Here is a 20,114-nt window from a genome sequence, read left to right as displayed (position 1 = left end):
GATATCAGGAACGCCACACACCCCTTTCCAGTGATCTCATGACCCCCCCGTGCTCTCCCAATCCATCTACTGACTTCATAGGAAGAGTCACCAGAGACATGAATGTCACTGCCAAGGTCAGTAAACCTCTCAATGCCGAGGTTGACACTCTCTCCGCAAACAGACACACTGCTGTGCCCAAGAGGTCACTAAAGGCCTGGCTCTTGGTTTTTATCAGGACCCTCGCAAACCCAGACACTCAGACTCCTCACTCAGAGACTCCACGGACTCTGTGAAGATCACAGCATCATCAGCAAAGTCAAGATCAGTGAATCTCTCTTCACCAACAGATGCCTCCCAACCGCTAGACCCCACGACCCTGCCAAACACCCAGTCCATGCAAGTATTGAACAGAGTAGGAGCAGAACACACCACTGACGGACACCAGAATTAACTGAGAAGTTCTGCCTCCACTCTGCACAGCACTCTCATTCCCAGTGTACAGGCTGGCCATGATATCCAGCAACCTCGAGGGGATCCCACGAACCCTCAGGATGTCCCACAGGGCAGCACAACACAGTCTAACATAAAATAACAGAATGCAACGTAACACGTCATAGCCTAACATGACATGGCATCAGGTAATGTAAGATCACGTAACATGTCACAGCCTAATGGAATATAACATTGGATAACATAATGTAACAGAGCACAGCGTAACATTATGAAATACAATACAATACAATACAATTTATTTTTGTATAACCCAAAATCACACAAGAAGTGCCGCAGTGGGCTTTAACAGGCCCTGCCTCTTGACAGCCCCCCAACCTTGACTCTCTAAGAAGACAAGGAAAAAAATCCCAAAAAAACCTAGTAGGGAACAAATGGAAGAAACCTCAGGAAAGGCAGTTCAAAGAGAGACCCCTTTCCAGGTAGGCTGGGCATACAGTGGGTATCAAAAAGAAGATGGTCAATACACTACTATACAATACACAGAACAGAACAAATCCTCAATACAGTATAAAAATAAAAATATTACAAGTACGGAGCAGAATTTAACAGTAGATGATATCCCATAATATGATTTGGATTTGTTTAGAGTCCTGGAGACCTAAGCCATTTAAGCTGCCTCCCCCATTTGGCCAGTGCTGGGCCAGCCAATCCGATGACAGGACCCCTCTATCTCACGATTCTTGCGATCCTCCATCAGGGATGACTTTACCTTTCAGGCAGAACAACTTGGCAGGCGGGCCGTGGCACCAAGTGGCACATTTGAGTGTCGAGAAGAGAAACAGAATAGGTGAGGGTGAGTATCCAATTCTAACTATCATGTTACTTATGTTTTAGTACTAATGACTAACAACAGAGATGCAGTCTGTACAGTTAATCAGCAGCTCTAGTCAGGGTGTGCTAAACTGAAGTAGTGAGTCTTCAGCCGGAATTTGAAAGCTGATACCGAAGGGGCATCTCTTATAGTAGCAGGCAGACCAGTCCACAGTTTAGGTGCCCTGTAACTAAAAGCTCGACCTCCCATTGTTATTTTACTAATCCTTGGAATCCTAAGCAGACCGGCATCTTGAGATCTTAATGTGCGCTCAGGTTTGTAAGTCACGATAAGTTCAGACAAGTAAGCCGCACCTCGGCCATTTAATGGTTTGTATGTTAAAAGGAGGATTTTGAAATCTGCCCTAAACTTAACCGGGATCCAGTGTAAGGATTTAAGAACTGGAGTTATGTGTTTGTACTTTCTTGTTCTTGTAATAATTCTTGCAGCAGCATTTTAGATTAATTGGAGGCTGTTTAAAGAACAATTTGAACATCCAGTGAACACCACATTGCAGTAGTCAATCTTACTAGAGACAAATGCATGAATTAATTTCTCAGAATCCTTTTTATTTAGATAGCGCCTCAATTTCCCAACATTTTTAAGATGCATGAAACATGATTTGGACAACTTTGTAATGTGCGCTTTAAATGACATGCTAGAGTCAAAGATAACCCCGAGATTGCGGGCTGATTCAGTAAAATTAATGGGGATTCCAACTGAGTTAAATGATGACAAAAGTGTCATTCCCTCCAACAGTTAACATCTGTGTTTTATCTGTATTTAAAGACAAGTAGTTCTCATCCATCCACTCTTTTAATTCACTAACACAACTAATTGAAGACAACATTGGAGAAACTTCATTAGATCTAACTGGGTGCCATCTGCATACGAGTGAAAATTAACATGATGTTTCGTAATGAGAGATCCCGGTGAAAGCATGTAAAGTGAAAACAGTAAAGGTCCCAGTACTGAGCCCTGCGGGACACCATATTGAACTTCTGTGTATAATAATGGAGTCCTGTCATCACATTGCTGTACATATTGGAATCGATTTGATAAATAAGAACTAAACCAGGTGAGCACTGTGAGAAATGCAATGTAAAATCACGTAACATATCATAACATAACACAACGTAACAGAACACAGAGTAATATAAAATAACATAACATGAAGTCTGCTAACGTAAAACAACAGAACAAAGTGTAACATAAAATAACGAAGTGCAACATAACGTGTCACAGTACAGCATAGAATAACACAAAGAAAAGTTAAATAACATAACATAACATGAAATATGAAATAACACAACATTCCATAAAGTCAAATAACATAAAACAATAGAAAACTGTTTAACATAAAATAAAATAATGCAACGTAACACGTCACAGAATAACATAACATAACATCACTTAATGTAAAATCAAGCACCATTTCATAGCCTAAAATAAAATAATGGAACATAGCACTGGATAGCATAATGTATCAGAACACAGCGTAACATAAAATAACATAACCACATAACATACCATGAAATAACACAACGTAACATGTGTCACAATAACAATCCAAAGACATTGAAAAAGGTTTGGGGCAGCCACCCGTATATTGTGCCCTGGCTGCAAATGGGTCATTTTGTTGAGATGTTCACAGGTTTGAGTCCAAACCAGAACTGATTTGTGTGTGGGAATATGGTGGCTTTATGGAAGTGATGTCATCGGGACCGGAACTGGAAATGATGTCATTGTGGCAGGGAGTGATGTTACCAGTAGCACAAGAACCGAAAGTGACGTCTTCGGGGACCGGAAGTGATGTCATCAATGGTGCCAGGACCTAGCGGGATTTCCTGTGGATGGTCTGCAGAGGATTGAGAGAGAAAGTCAGTGCAGCTCGCCACCCCCTGGTCCGGCGTGGTACTACTATTATTTACAACTTTAAGCTGCCTCCCAATTGCACGTGTGTGACACGTGACATAAAACAACATAGTGTAACATAATGCAACATAACATGTCATAGCATAACATGACATAATGTAACAAAGCATATTGTAACATAAATTAACACACCATGAAGTAACACAACGTAACAAGACATCAGATAACGTAAAACAACACCACATAGTGAAATATAAAGTAACATAGTCCAACATAACACATCATAGTTGAGCACAGAATAACATAAAACTTATTTAATGGAAAATAATGCAACAGCACATGATAATGCACCACAGCTTACTATGATATAACAGAAGGTAACATAACATCAAGCAACACAGCACAGTGTAACATATAATAACAGAATGCAATCTAACATGTTGTAGCATAGCATGACATAAAATAACGTAAAATCACATAACATATCATAGCATAATATAAAATAATGTAACATAACACAGTGTAACATAAATAACATAACATACCATTAAATAACACAACGTAACACGACGTCAGATAACGTAAAACAACACCACATAGTGGAATATAAAATAACATAGTCCAGCATAACACGTCATAGTAGAGCACAGAATAACATAAAACTTGTTTAAAAGAAAATGACAAAACAACATAAGATAACGTATCCCAGCATACTAGGACATAACACAATGTAACATAACGTCAAGTAACATCAAACAACACAACTCAGTGTGCAGAATGCAATCTAACATGTTATAGCATAACATGACATAAAATAACGTAAAATCACATAACATATCATAGCATAATATAAAATAATGTAACATAACACAGTGTAACATAAATAACATAACACGTCAGAGCATAACATGACATAATGTAACAAAGCATAGTGTAACATAAACTAACACACCGTGAAATAACACCATGTAATAAGACATCAGATAATGTAAAACAACACATAGTGGAATATAAAGTAGCATAGTCCAGCATAACATGTCATAGTAGAGCATAGAATAACATAAAACTTGTTTAAAAGAAAATAACATAACAACATAAGATAATGTATCCCAACATACTATGACATAACATAAAGTAATGTATCGTCAAGTAATATCAAACAACACAGCACAGTGTAGCATAAAATAACGTAATGTAACAGCATAACATGACATAATGTAACAAAAATAGTGTAACATAAAGTAACATAACAACATAACATACCATGAAATAACACAACGTAACACGACGTCAGATAACGTAAAACAACACCTCATAGTGGAGTATAAAGTAACGTAATGCAACATAACACGTCATAGTAGATCATAGAATAACATAAAACTTATTTGATAGAAAATAACATAACAGCACATGATAACGTATCCCAGCATACTATGACATAACACAAAGTAACGTAACATCAAGTAACATCAAACGACACAGCACAGTGTAACATAAAATGACGTAACGCAACACAGCACGTCCTAGCATAACGTGACACGGTGTAACGTAAACTAACACACCAAACCCTAACCTAACCTGTCAGAACTCGGCCCAACATACCAGAATTCAGTGTAAAATGACGTAACACAGCACAGCGCAGTCTGACATAACGTGACCCAAAGCCTCTCTTGTAATTTCAGGTGTTTATTTTTATAGTTTTTTACGTCATTCTCGATGCTCTTTTGGGAATTTTAACTGCTGCCATCTTGTGTATTGGCTTGGCTCGGTTGCTAGGCAGTTGACCTGGAAGTTTAAACCTCTGAGGTCAGTCAGTCTTGTGAAGTTCGCCTCCACTCAATGTACTTTGTTTTTCTTTGGTGTTACGTATGAAGCTGTAGCGTGTTGTTCAGGACTACGTGTTGTTGGTAAAGTTTGTGGTCAGCAGCTCAAGATCAGGAGGTGACCCGGGGGGCCCAAAATGTTTTCACGGATTGTCCCGCCCTCCAAGCTAAACCCCGCTGTCAATCACAAGGGCCAACTCAACTTGCACGTTGTGACTTTCCCCCTTCTGGCTGCGGATTCTGATTTCCAGGTTGTGTTTTTAGACTTGTTGACTTTTTTTCGGCAGTTCCTCTTTGCCCCTTTCTGCCCCGTTGTGTGTTTTCCTGAGTTTTTCTATTTTTCATAAACAAATCTTTGATTTATAAAGATTCCTTATTACGCTTTTCATTCCGACGTTTTTCCTCACTGTCGTGAGACTTTTTGATGTATTTGTGAACGCTTTTGTGTTGTTTTGTCAGCTCTTCATTTTTGGGGTCCAGCACTTGGAGGGACCCCTCTGGTCAGGGTAGTCGGGGTCCTTGCCTGCTTCTTATGTTTGGAGGACTCACACCTCTTTCACATTCTCTCAAGGCTCCATTTCATAAGGATCTAGGATTTGAACCCAAGGCACTAGAGCTGGGGGGCACCCACAGTAGCCACAGTGCCCCTTTTTGGGTGTAGAATGCTCAGATTTTAGATAACTGCTGCTGTAAGACCAAACAGGAGGACATTTTCTGCCAAGGCTTTAAATATTTTTAAATATTACATTTTTTTTCTTTTTTTATTTTTAGCAATTGACCTCAGCTCTCGTATCAGATGGCCTCTACTTTGGCATACCAAGGAGTGCTTGAGAATTAACCGTTAGAAGATCGCAGGCATATCAGACTATTGTGGGAAAAGCAGGCGACTCATCCCTACAGAGTTCATCCAAGCCTGCCTAACAGAATGGGAATGTGGGAGCTCGGAGTGCCGCGAGGGGTCTCGGTGGACCTCCCGCTTTATGGTTGTCTGTTCAAACAGCAGCCTGAGAAAACGCAGACACTCGATGCGCATTAGTCATCGGCGGACTCACTCGTTATACCGAGGCTGAAATCAAACAAAGCCAATTGGGCCGAAAGTCTGCCAACTACCAAAGTGGGAAAAACAAAAAGAAAACAGAAATGGCGCTGGACGACTTGTGTATGCCAGGAAGGCTCTGCTGAAATCCATCACGGTCGTTGTGTCATGCCAGGCATGCATGGAGCGATTTTTAAAAGCGGTGTAGGATAAAATCACCAGACATTGCAATGGAAACCCGGGCGCCAACGTGCCCCAAACCCCCAAAAGAAACACACAAGCACAGATCCAGATTCAAATAAAGGTAGGTTTATTAACCAGACCCCTCTTAGAAACCCTAACAAAAAGCACAGCTTTCTCTCTCCACAGTTCAATTCTTCCCCACAATTCCTCTCACCAACACCACCACACTGCCCTCCTCCAGTCCAGTGTTGCCCTTCTTCCTCCCAGCTCCGACTCGCCTGGCCAAGGGAGTGCAGTCCCTTTTATTAAAGACCCACGAGTACTTCTGGTGCCAGGGCCACTGCCTGACGGAAGTCCATTACAGCAGGGAGCCCTCTTACGGCACCCAGTGACCCCAGCAGGGCTGCACTGCCAGACTACATCTCCCTGCATGCCCATGCTGGCTTTCCACTGGGCACCAATATCCGGGGCTCCTGCCATTTAGCATGTTGGGGGAGTGAAAAGCCCACAGCAATATGATGGACTGACCGTCGCACCCTGATGCCTATTTCCTCCCCATCTGTCCTTTAGGCCAGGGGTAAGGAACCATCCCCTCTTCTGGCCGGGATGCTTTGCATTTGTCATTTCAGCAGATGGTGCATCACAAACATCTGTAGTAATTGGATGCATTACTACAAATGATTGTGATGCACCACCTGTTGAAATGACAAACACAATGCATTCATCTCAGTTATTTGGGATAGATAGATAGATAGATAGATAGATAGATAGATAGATAGATAGATAGATAGATAGATAGATAGATAGATAGATAGAAAAGGCATTATATAATAGATAGATAGATAGATAGATAGATAGATAGATAGATAGATAGATAGATAGATAGATAGATAGATAGATAGATAGATAGATAGATAGATAGATAGATAGATAGATAGATAGATAGATAGATTTTGGAATAGTAGGCAGGATTAGATAGATAGATAGATAGATAGATAGATAGATAGATAGATAGATAGATAGATAGATAGATAGATAGATAGATAGATAGATAGATAGATAGATAGATGTGAAAGGCACTATATAACATACATAGATAGATAGATAGATAGATAGATGTGAAAGGCACTATATAACAGATAGATAGATAGATAGATAGATAGATAGATAGATAGATAGATAGATAGATAGATAGATAGATAGATAGATAGATAGATAGATAGATAGATAGATAGATAGAAAAGGCATTATATAATAGATAGATAGATAGATAGATAGATAGATAGATAGATAGATAGATAGATAGATAGATAGATAGATAGAATAGATAGATAGATAGATGTGAAAGGCACTATATAACAGATAGATAGATAGATAGATAGATAGATAGATAGATAGATAGATAGATAGATAGATAGATAGATAGATAGATAGATAGATAGATAGATATATGAAAGGCACTATATAAATGATAGATAGATTTCACTTTAAGCACAAAGGTGCTGCTAGTTTACTGAACCTGCAGATCTTTGAGATATGAAAGGATAAAATTAAAGAGCCGGAGACCTGGCTGAGATTTGAATTCACTGCATTTTAAGTTTAAGGACGTCACTATTGTACACACACGGAGATCTCTTTGATATGAAAGGATTAACATTCAAAGCCAGTGACGTGGCTGCGATTTGAACTCGGGACCCCATGCTGTGAGGTGGCAGTGCTAACCACTGAGCCACTTTATTACAGGTGGCTCCTCATTGCCAATTTAATTCAAATCCAAATTGCTTTAATGTGAAAGGTTACATTTACACAGCTAGGGATTTGAACTCGGATCCCAACAGCCTCTCTAACCACTGAGCCACTTTGGCTTAACATCTAACTGTGATGTTTGTGATTTACACAGCAGGTCAGACCAACACATCAGCTTACCAGACTGGAAAAGTCAAGACATTCTGATTTTGTGTCACCACAAGGTGACTCACCCAGTAGGGGGGCGGAGTCTTGGATGGTGTCTTCCTTTTACGGTGATGTTCTTGGCCGTGACAGGCAGTTTAGATGACATTCCTGACAAACACAAATCCCAACGAAATGACACCTTCACTCTGGCGGATTCTGGGGCCTACCACTGAGGTCTGGCACTGGTCTGCTTTTCCTGGAGTCGATGGCTGGCTCCCTCAAACAAAACAAACAGCATTCAGTTTTTCCATACAAAATGATGTGCCTGTTATAAAGTACACGTGTTTAAAAATAAAATGAACATGCTTTTGATTGGATTCTCTTGTTTTTCTATGACAGAATTCCCAGTTTTCTGAGAGGTCACCTTGCGTGTGACGGCTCTCTCCATGTGTGCTGCTCAAATCTTTGTTGCTCAATTGTTAAGGCTCGGTCAAATCTCACCAACGCCTGGATGTATTGTTAACTCTGAAATGTGTTAAACAGTAAAAGGTGACAATGGAGAATTCGGCAGCCATGTACTCGTGCCTGTGGAGCTCAAATGTTAAGACACTGGACCGGCATGTGTGACCCCGACACCAAAATCCAATCTGATCTGAAATTAATGGACCGAATAGTCTGCTGGCGTCAAAATGGTTCTAATTAAGGAAAGTAAAGAGTCATTAGGAGATTAATGAATCGTCAGGGTGCAGTAACACTAGAGGGCCACTAGAGGGAACTGTAACAAAAAAAAGGAGACGCCCTTTAGAGATCTCCGTCGTCGTATTGTATTGTTTGGATACAAGAGACAGACAATGTGCTAAGAAAAGTTGTGGTGCTAACCCGGCCACCCAGTTTAATGACAAATCAACATAGAAAAAAATAATGTCAGTAAAATAAACAGGCATTTGATTAAGCAAGCACACAATAGACACACACCCTGCTAAAAGTCTGTCTATGCAGTAGGTTCAGGTCGAAACTGACTCCTTGTTCTGACTACGGCCGCCTTTATTTGGTTCTGACCACAGGGGGCAGGGCATCTATGAACCAATGAGGGCGGAGTCACTCAAACTCAAGGTGGAGCCTCCTTGGAGCTGTGGAAGGAAAGGGACAAGACTCTTAGCAACAGCGCCCCCTCTCGTCCTGGAGTGGCATTGCATACCCTGATCTGAGCCAACAAGGTGAGCTTGAGACGTGTATGCATGTCAGCATGTGTTGTAGAGGCACTTTTGTCCACTAGGGGGAACTCTAATATGGCAAACCTACTATAGTTTTCAGTCCTTTAATGGCTTTAATTGAAGTGACACCATTTGCCACTGGTGGGAATATTAATGCGTAGGATGCAAGGGAACAAGGCAGCTACCAGAGGGAACTCTAACGTGTGTCACTCAGAAGGAAGCCAACAAGCCCGCAGGGTGATATTACAAGGGACAAAGGGTTGATTAAATGTACTAATGCCACTCTCTCTCTATCAACAGAGTCACAGAAGAAATACAGTACAATAACTCACACACAATACTTCCGTTTTCCCAAAATGGCTACTTTCTAGCAATACCATCTCTGAATTCTATCGGTGATGTCACTTCCAGCTCTCTTGAGAGGATGTCACTTCTGGCTCCCACTTATGATGTCACATCCGGATCCACCATAATGATTCCACTTCCGAACCTCCATGACAACGTCACTTCTGGCCCTCCAAAATGATGTCACTTCTGGCTCTCCAGAGATTACATCATTTCCGGCTCTGCCATGATAACATCACTGCAGGCCCTCCATGTTAACGTCACTTCCGGCCCTCCATAATGACGTTACTTTCCGGCTCCCACTTATAATGTCACATCCGGCTCCACCATAATAACGTCACTTCTGGCCCTCCATAATGACGTCACTTCCGTCTCTCCAGAGAAGATGTCACTTCTGGCTCCTCCATGATGACATTACTTCCAGCCCTCCATGATAACGTCACTTCCGACCATCCATGATAATGTTACTTTCCGTCCCTCAATGATAACATCACTTCCGACTCTCCACGATGACATCACTTCCAACCTTCCATGATGACATAATTTCTGGCCCTCCATAATGACATCACTTCCGGCTCTCCAGAGATGACATCACTTCTAGCCCTCCATGGTGACATCACTTCCATTCCTCCATGACAACGTCACTTCCGGCTCTCCAGAGAAGATGTTACTTTCTGGCTCTGCCATGATGACATCACTTCCAACCCGCCATGATGACGTAATTTCTGGCCCTCCATAATGACATCACTTCCGGCTCTCCAGAGATGACATCACTTCTAGCCCTCCATGGTGACGTCACTTCCATTCCTCCATGACAACGTCACTTCCGGCTCTCCAGAGAAGATGTTACTTTCTGGTTCCGCCATGATGACATCACTTCCGGCCCTCCATGGTGATGTGACTTCCGTTCCTCCATGACAACGTCACTTCCGGCTCTCCAGAGAAGATGTCAATTTTCTGGCTCCGCCATGATGACATCACTTCCGGCCCTCAATAATGACGTCACTTCCAACCTTCCATGATGACGTCATTCCTGGCCCTCCATAATGACGTCACTTCCGGCTCTCCAGAGATGACGTCCCTTCCAGCCCTCCATGGTGTGGTGATGTCACTTCAGGTCCTCCACGATGACGTCACTTCCAGCTGTCTTTTTTGATGTAATTTCCTCTCTGTCATTTCCTGCCACAATTTTCTATAAAAACTTCCAACTAACCAATACTGTCAAATGCTTTGGTTTTTTGATCCATTTTTTCGCTATTCTTCATTAAATGGAGTCATTTCCCCAACTCTTCTTGGAGTTTTCCTGAGTCTTTTGTTTTACTGCACATGGTATCCCTATTACTAATGGAGTCCTAACTTAGAGATCTCAGTCCTCTTGATGGCTTGAGTTGCAGACGTATCATTGGCCACTAGAGGGAATATTAATAGTCGAGGTGCAGGGACACAAGGGGGCCACTAGAGAGAACCCTAACGTGGCATCCCTATCATAAAAGGAGGGCTCTCAGTTCTGCTGAAGCATCTAATGGGTTAAGTTGCAGAGACACCACTGGCCTCTAGGGGGCGTCCTCATTTCAAAATGAGGGTTGAACTGATCCCCAGAAGTAATAAGGAGGATTGTCAGGGAGTGACTCCATCATCAGGAGGTTCAAAAGCCAGAAGAGACCTAGACTTCTAGTTCATTCAGTCTAGTTCATGACTTGTGTTCTTCATATGCCACCCTGTAGTGCTTTATCTAACAAAAGTGCTGGGCCTTCTTGATGTTACTTCACATTGTGGGGGCTTCTGCCATAGTGAACCCCTCATTGTGAGAGAATGAAGAGGAAATGCACTTTAACTGAACGTAAGTCTGATTTTAAATGAGTTGACTTCAGAAGCATTCACCTCTTGACCTTAAGTTTAGGTGTCCTTATGCATTTAGCCACGCCCCTTTTGTGTGACATGTTTCTTAGCAACTGCAGCCCAACACCTATTAAAAAAGGCCTATCTCACAGTAGCCGCGCCCCTGCCAACAATCCTCCTGATGCTTCTCCTTCTTGTATCCCCATTGAAATGCCATTGTCACTTTGCTCCTCCCCCTTTTCTGTACCTCTGGCCATTCTTGACCACATCTGGACTTTTCTCTGCATTCCTTGACCTTTTTTTTTTTTTTTTGGACCCACAAAACATACATTACCTGTTCGATGTTGATGACTTTACGCTCTGATGAGCCGCTAAGCTCTGAGAACTATTTGGGCTTCAGAGGGGATGAATTTGGAGAATTGGTGGCCTTTCGTCCAGGAAGTAAGAAACATCAGAAGTTCTCAACTGCACTCGCTAGTCGTTTTGAACCAATTTAGGGTCTTAACTCATCAGGGGCTGTCGGCCACCTTGAATGGGCAAAGATGAGTTTAACAACTCAGCTCGATGCCCACCACTCTGAACAAGTTGAGAGTTTAAGTCCATTGGAGTTGTTGGCCTCTGCTTTGTATTTCGTGCCAGCTGCTTTTCATTACCCGATTATTTACGGAACACTGGCAAATTGCCTGGCTTCGACGATGCTTTTATTGAGCGGCTTTGTTTTTTGGGGATTTCCCCAGGAGGAAAGATTGTTTAAAGAAAAAATCAGCGCGTTCCGAATATAAAACACCTCATCTGAGGCGTCTCATGAGGACGAGCAAAACCTCAGACTTTAATAGAACTGGACTGGAATAAGCAGGTCCGGGAAACAAAAGAATGGATGGATGGATGAATGAGTCCACCTCTTCTTCTTCTCTCTCTCTCTTTTTATCAGTTCTCTGAGGTGGGTGGGTTGGAAGCCCCCACAGATTTTGGGGGCATCAGAGCACATGTTTTACAATGGGTTGTCTTTCCTCATTCTAAACCCACATCACGTGGGCACTGTTTTCAGAATGGGTAAGGGTGCAACATAACATCACTAGGTGGCAGTGTGCACGGAGAAACCCCGAAAATAGCGCAGATGAGCAAATGTCACTCTCCCATCCCACCCCTTCTTTCTTTCTTTCTTTCTTTCTTTCTTTCTTTCTTTCTTTCTTTCTTTCTTTCTTTCTTTCTTTCTTTCTTTCTTTTTGTGCTCCCTTTTCTCTTCCCTACATTCACTTCTTTCTTTCTTTCTTTCTTTCTTTCTTTCTTTCTTTCTTTCTTTCTTTCTTTCTTTTTGTGCTCCATTTTCTCTTCCCTACATTCACTTCTTTCTTTCTTTCTTTCTTTCTTTCTTTCTTTCTTTCTTTCTTTCTTTCTTTCTTTCTTTCTTTCTTTCTTTCTTTCTTTCTTTCTTTCTCACACCACCCGGGTTAGTTGGTTAACCCCAGATCTTGCAGATATCAGGTATACCTTTGAACAGCTGGATGCCATTCTAGATGCCATCCTTTTTTCAGTCCCTTTATTCTAATTTCATGTCACAGGGATACAACATTCAAAATGTTATGGTGCCATATAAGATCACAAGATCACTTCTTCTGTTCTCTTCAGTACCAGCCCCTTTCTTTCTTTCTTTCTTTCTTTCTTTCTTTCTTTCTTTCTTTCTTTCTTTCTTTCTTTCTTTCTTTCTTTCTTTCTTTCTTTCTTTCTTTCTTTCTTTCTTTCTTTTTGTGCTCCATTTTCTCTTCCTTACATTCACTTCTTTCTTTCTTTCTTTTTTGTACTCCATTTTCTTCTCCCTACATTCACTTCTTTCTTTCTTTCTTTCTTTCTTTCTTTCTTTCTTTCTTTCTTTCTTTCTTTCTTTTCTTTCTTTCTTTTTGTGCTCCATTTTCTCTTCCTTACATTCACTTCTTTCTTTCTTTCTTTTTTGTACTCCATTTTCTTCTCCCTACATTCACTTCTTTCTTTCTTTCTTTCTTTCTTTCTTTCTTTCTTTCTTTCTTTCTTTCTTTCTTTCTTTCTTTTTATGCTCCATTTTCTCTTCCTTACATTCACTTCTTTCTTTCTTTCTTTCTTTTTTTGTACTCCATTTTCTTCTCCCTACATTCACTTCTTTCTTTCTTTCTTTCTTTCTTTCTTTCTTTCTTTCTTTCTTTCTTTCTTTCTTTCTTTCTTTCTTTCTTTCTTTCTTTCTTTCTTTCTTTCTTTTTGTGCTCCATTTTCTCTTCCTTACATTCATTTCTTTCTTTCTTTCTTTCTTTCTTTCTTTCTTTCTTTCTTTCTTTCTTTCTTTCTTTCTTTCTTTCTTTCTTTCTTTCTTTCTTTCTTTCTTTCTCACACCACCCGGGTTAGTTGGTTAACCCCAGATCTTGCAGATATCAGGTATACCTTTGAACAGCTGGATGCCATTCTAGATGCCATCCTTTTTTCAGTCCCTTTATTCTAATTTCATGTCACAGGGATACAACATTCAAAATGTTATGGTGCCATATAAGATCACAAGATCACTTCTTCTGTCCTCTTCAGTACCAGCCCCTTTCTTTTTTCTTTCTCTCTTTCTTTCTTTCTTTCTTTCTTTCTTTCTTTCTTTCTTTCTTTCTTTCTTTCTTTCTTTCTTTCTTTCTTTCTTTCTTTCTTTCTTCACCCTGTTGGGCTTTGGGCAAAGATGCCATCCTTTTTCAGTCTCCCTTTCTAATCCCACATCACAGTGATGCAACTTTTAAAATGGCAGGGCACCATATAAGCTCACTAGGTGGAAGTGTCAGTCTTCTAAAATCAGAGCTCAGTTTGGTTAAAGCCCATTTCAGGTGCACACTGTCACAAAGAGGGGGCGCTATTGAGGCAGTAACATCAAATACCAAAAATAACAAAATGTGCCTTAAATGAAATGAACAGATAAATGAATGTTATTGTCCCATATTCCTTCAGCCAGCCTGTAATTTTCTTTCTTTCTTTCTTTCTTTCTTTCTTTCTTTCTTTCTTTCTTTCTTTCTTTCTTTCTTTCTTTCTTTTAGGGGGCGCTATTGAGGCAGTAACATCAAATACCAAAATAGTGTCTTTCTTTCTTTCTTTCTTTCTTTCTTTCTTTCTTTCTTTCTTTCTTTCTTTCTTTCTTTCTTTCTTTCACCTTTGAACATTTGAGGCATGCATTGTCCCAAAGAGGGGGCGCTATTGAGGCAGTCTTCCTAACTGGAACATCACCAGATAGGTGAAGGTCTTCAGAAGTACTAATGAAGGCACGACTTGTCTCATGCGACCATCAAGGACTGTACATGGCCTTCTTATTCTTGTCATGGTGGCCACATGCTTTTTGAAGTATGAAAAGCACATCAGAGTCACTCCGACTGCCACATCTAAATGCCGTGCCGTGTTTAGGGACCAACACAACACAAACCCAAACCAAGCATGAAGATAACATGTCCTCCCAGCGTAACAATCACACCGGGGTGGTCTTGCGGTTAAGCGCTTGACTTCAGTTTATAGTGCGGCCACTTGAATCCTTCCCGCTGAACACCTGGCTTTGTCAACAATTTAAAAAAGAATGGAAATAAATTGAAGGGTCAAGTAATGGAGATCCCCTCTTAACTGATGACCGTAGGTTAGAGGTCTGTAATATGTAAGCACCAAGTGGGTCTTAATTGGCTTGAGGTCTGGAAATGAAGTCGTTTTCAAAATGCGCGTGATGTGGCAGAGGTGGCGTCCTGACCACAGACTCTTCAGATAAACGTTTGAAGAAAACCAGGAGATGGAAAAACAAAACAAAAAAAGAGCAAAAAAGGCTCACGAAACAGGAACGAGATTCCAAATCCAAGAGACAGTAATTAAGGTTGACAGACATGGCAAGAGGTGGAAGATAAACGTCAGTGAAGTTTGCACCAGGCATTTCGAGAGATGCGTTATCCGCAGATTGGACAAGCAAATGAAGTCTAGTCGGCCTTTAATCCCGTGGCGTTGATTACACGTAGGTCACGGACTCTGAGGCCACACCCCTGGAAATGTGGGAATTCAAAATGGCAGAAAATGTTGCTAAACACGGTACCAAATATGGCAGACTAATCCACATAAAGCTATGACAGGTGGACGGGTGGTGGAGATGATGGGGGTTCTCAGAGCTCTTCTTCTGCATTGTTGGCTACAGAAATAAGCAAAAGAAGATGAAGAGGAGACCTGATTGAAGAGTTTAAAATTACAAAGGGTATTAGCATGAGCTCAAACTCGTGCAGAAGGAACTCCGAGTCAACTCAGGGCGGCGAAATAGCAGTACAGGAGAAAGCTGGAGCAGAAGTTGCAGAACAACAGCATGAAGGAAGTGTGGGACGGGATGAAGATCATCAATGGCTGCAGCTTGAGGCAGGGTGCCACCATTGAGAGAGACATGGAGAGAGCAAACCAGATGAACAACTTCTTTAACAGGTTTGACCACCCTAACCCACTCTCACCTCGGAGTACTGCACCCTCCACCCATCCTTCTACTGATACCAGCATAGGAGAGAGTTTCCCCACACCCATAATTACAGCAGCGCAGGTAAGCAGAGAGCTGAGGAGACTTTGTGCCAGCAAAGCAGCGGGTCCAGATGGAGTATCGCCACGACTGTTGAAGGCCTGTGTGCTGGAGATGGCGAGTCCTCTATAGCGCATCTTCAACCTGAGCCTGGAACAGGGGAGAGTCCCGAGGCTTTAGAAAACATCTTGCATCACCCCAGTCCCAAAGGTATCACATCCTAGTGAGCTGAATGACTTCCGACCTGTTGCTCTGACGTCACATGTGATGAAGACCATGGAGCGGCTGCTGCTTCACCACCTGAGGCCACGGGTCCATCACGCCCTCGACCCTCTGCAGTTCGCATACCAGAAGAAGGTGGGAGCAGAGGATGCCATCATCTACATGCTACACCGATCCCTCTCCCACTTGGACAGAGGCAGTGGTGCTGTAAGAATTATGTTTCTGGACTTCTCTAGCACCTTCAACACCATCCAACCTCTGCTCCTTATGGGAGTAGACTCATACCTGGTGGCATGGATCGTGGACTATCTTACAGACAGACCTCACATTGTGGTCAGCAGCACAGGAGTGCCGCAGGGGACTGTACTTTCTCCGGTCCTATTCAGCCTATATACATCGGACTTCCAACACAACTCAGAGTCCTGCCACGTGCAAAAGTTTGCTGACGACACTGCTATCGTGGGCTGCATCAGGAGTGGGCAGGAGAAGGAGTATAGGAACCTAATCAAGGACTTTTGTTAAATGGTGCGACTCAAACCACCTACACCTGAACACCAGCAAATCCAGGGAGCTGGTGTTGGATTTTAGGAGGACCAGACCCCTCATGGTCCCCGTGATCACCAGAGGTGACTGTGTGCAGAGGGTGCAGACCTATAAATACCTGGGAGTGCAGCTGAATGATAAATTAGACTGGACTGTCAATACTGATGCTCTGTGTAAGAGAGGCCAGAGCCGACTATACTTCCTTAGAAGGCTGGCGTCCTTCAACATCTGCAATAAGATGCTGCAGATGTTCTATCAGATGGTTGTGGCGAGCGCCCTCTTCTACACGGTGGTGTGCTGGGGAGGCAGCATAAAGAAGAGGGACGCCTCACGCCTGGACAAACTGGTGAGGAAGGCAGGCTCACATAGATAGATAGATAGATAGATAGATAGATAGATAGATAGATAGATAGATAGATAGATAGATAGATAGATAGATAGATAGATAGATAGATAGATAGATAGATAGATAGATAGATAGATAGATAGATAGATAGATAGATAGATAGATAGATAGATAGATAGATAGATAGATAGATAGATAGATAGATAGATAGATAGATAGATAGATAGATAGATAGATAGATCTATCTATCTGTCTGGGCCTCCTAAAATCCACCACCAGCTCCTTTGGTTTTGCTGGTGTTCGGGTGTAGGTGGTTTGAGTCGCACCATTTAACAAAGTCATTGATTAGGTTCCTATACTCCTCCTCCTGCCCACTCCTGATGCAGCCCACGATAGCAGTGTCGTCAGCGAACTTTTGCACGTGGCAGGACTCCGAGTTGTGTTGGAAGTCCGATGTATATAGGCTGAACAGTACAGTCCCTTGTGGCGCTCCTGTGTTGCTGACCACAATGTCAGACCTGCAGTTCCCAAGACACACATACTGAGGTCTGTCTGTAAGATAGTCCACGATCCATGCCACCAGGTATGAATCCACTCCCATCTCTGTCAGCTTGTCCCTAAGGAGAAGAGGTTGGATTGTGTTGAAGGCACTAGAGAAGTCTAGAAACATAATTCTTACAGCACCACTGCCTCTGTCCAAGTGAGAGAGGGATCGGTGTAGCATGTAGATGATGGCATCCTCCGCTCCCACCTTCTCCTGATATGCAAACTGCAGAGGGTCGAGGGCGTGTTGAACCTGTGGCCTCAGGTGGTGAAGCAGCAGCCTCTCCATGGTCTTCATCACATGTGATGTCAGAGCAACAGGCTAGAAGTCATTCAGCTCAATAGGACGTGATACCTTTGGGACTGGGGTGATGCAAGATGTTTTCCAAAGCCTCGGGACTCTCCCCTGTTCCAGGCTCAGGTTGAAGATGGGCTGTAGAGGAGTGACACACTGTTGACAAGGTGTGATCGGCGTGTCACTCATTTTTAGGTGGCCGCTTTATGCTTGCAAAGCCCTTTGGGAATCCTCAGCACTTCCAATCAAAGAAAATTTGGCCCACTTGACTAGAATGTGATAGACAGTAAGTACACAGATGTGTGGTTAGAATGTACCAAGAGCCCTGTTTGAAGGTAATCAAGTGATTCAAGCAGCACAAATGCATAATAAGCAGAGCATCAAGGCAGAATTATTCAGTATTATTGTTACGGGTGTTTAATTATTACTTGAGATGAGTATAATTGGGGACTCACTGTGTCTAGCATCACACATCTGTAGCGGTGCTTGAAGCTTCAAATCCCAGCAGTCCCTGCAGTGGCTCTGATTGGTCATCTGATGAGGGTGCAGGGGCTGTTGGGTACAAGAAGGCCGGCGCAACATTTAAAGGGGGGGCTAGTGTTACCAAAAAGAGGAGAAGGCTTTTGTGTTTCATGTCTGGAGTTGCCTGTCTGTCTGCCTTCCGTTTCGATGCCTGCGAAGTCTTGTTCTTATTGTGGATCGGCTCATGTTTTGGGTGTATACAATACAATACAATACAATTTATTTTTGTATAGCCAAAAATCACGCAAGATGTGCCGCAGTGGGCTTTAACAGACACTGCCTCTTGACAGCCCCCCAGCCTGGACTCTTTAAGAAGACAAGGACAAACTCCCAAAACAAAAAACCTTGTAGGGAAAAAATGGAAGAAACCTCCGGAAAGGCAGTTCAAAGAGAGACCCCTTTCCAGGTAGGTTGGGCGTGCAGTGGGTGTCAAAAAGAAGAGGATCAATACAACATACTACACAGAAGAGAACACATCCTCAATACAGTATAAAAATAAAAATTATAGAAGTACGTAGTAGAATTTAACAGTAGATGATATCCCATAATATGATTTGGATTTGTTTAGAGTCCTGGAGACCTCATCCATCAAGCTGCCTCTCCCATTTGTCCATTCCACGGCTGAAACAGCGCTGGGCCAGCCAGTCCGATGAAGGACCCCTCTTTCTCATGATTCCTGTGATCCTCCATCAGGGACGACTTTACCTTAGGCAGGCAAAACAACTTGTCAGGTGGGCCGTGGCACCAAGTGGCACATTTGAGTACCGAGAAGAGAAACAGAGTAGGTGAGGGTGAGTAACAAATTATAACTATCATGTTACTTATGTTTTAGTGCTAATGACTAACAACAGAGATGCAGTCTGTATAGCTAATCAGCAGCTCTAGTCAGGGTGTGCTAAACTGAAGTAGTGAGTCTACAGCCGGGATTTGAAAGCTGAGTCCAAAGGGGCATCTCTTATAGTAGCAGGCAGACCAGTCCACAATTTATGGGCCCTGTAACTAAAAGTTCGACCTCCCACCGTTATTTTATTAAATCTTGGAATCCTAAGCAGACCAGCATCTTGAGATCTTAATGTACACTCTGGTTTGTAAGTCATGATAAGTTCAGACAAATAAGCCGGACTGTATGGACTGTCTGGTGTCTTCCTGTCTTGTGAAGAAAGGAGCGCTCCTGATCCCATTCACACGGAAATACCGGTAGGACTGACCTTTACATTCACATACAGCACGCTGATCACTGGACTATATGCCTCCATCATTTCATTAAATCAGTTGCTGTTTTCATTGACTTCACAGCGTGTGATTTTTGTTAGTGGTTTGTTATTGTCGAATTTGTGTTTATTGTACCCCTTGTATTGTAAGGGGTTGTTTTCATTTATTATTGTTTAATTCGTTCTTTAATTGTTGTTTTATTACTCTCTGCTTGTGAGTGTGTGCAAGTCAGGCCATGGCTGGGTGCATCCCTGGAATCTCCACCAAAAAAATAAATAAATCACCGTCTCTTCGATAGTGTGAATCTTAGCAGCACCAGAACCGCTACACATCTTAGGCTTCAGAATACTAGGACAGCATTTTTTTACTTAACAAAAATATAGCAAACGTTAGAT

The 20,114-nt window shown here is 42.2% G+C and overlaps 1 long non-coding RNA gene across 1 annotated transcript; it reads right to left on the bottom strand.

The window, feature by feature from the left end:
- Positions 1-964: 964 nt before the first annotated feature.
- Positions 965-19,141, bottom strand: LOC127529108 (uncharacterized). The gene is made up of 2 exons (XR_007935796.1): positions 19,088-19,141; positions 965-1,093 (listed from the first exon to the last, which is right to left on the bottom strand). It is a non-coding gene; the product is annotated as an uncharacterized LOC127529108 (long non-coding RNA).
- Positions 19,142-20,114: the final 973 nt, after the last annotated feature.

The sequence above is a fragment of the Erpetoichthys calabaricus genome, chromosome 9 (genome assembly GCF_900747795.2).
Source record: "Erpetoichthys calabaricus chromosome 9, fErpCal1.3, whole genome shotgun sequence".
NCBI classification, from domain to species: domain Eukaryota; kingdom Metazoa; phylum Chordata; class Cladistia; order Polypteriformes; family Polypteridae; genus Erpetoichthys; species Erpetoichthys calabaricus.
Note: the sequence above shows the minus strand (reverse complement) of the source record. Positions and strands in the feature narration are given on the sequence as shown.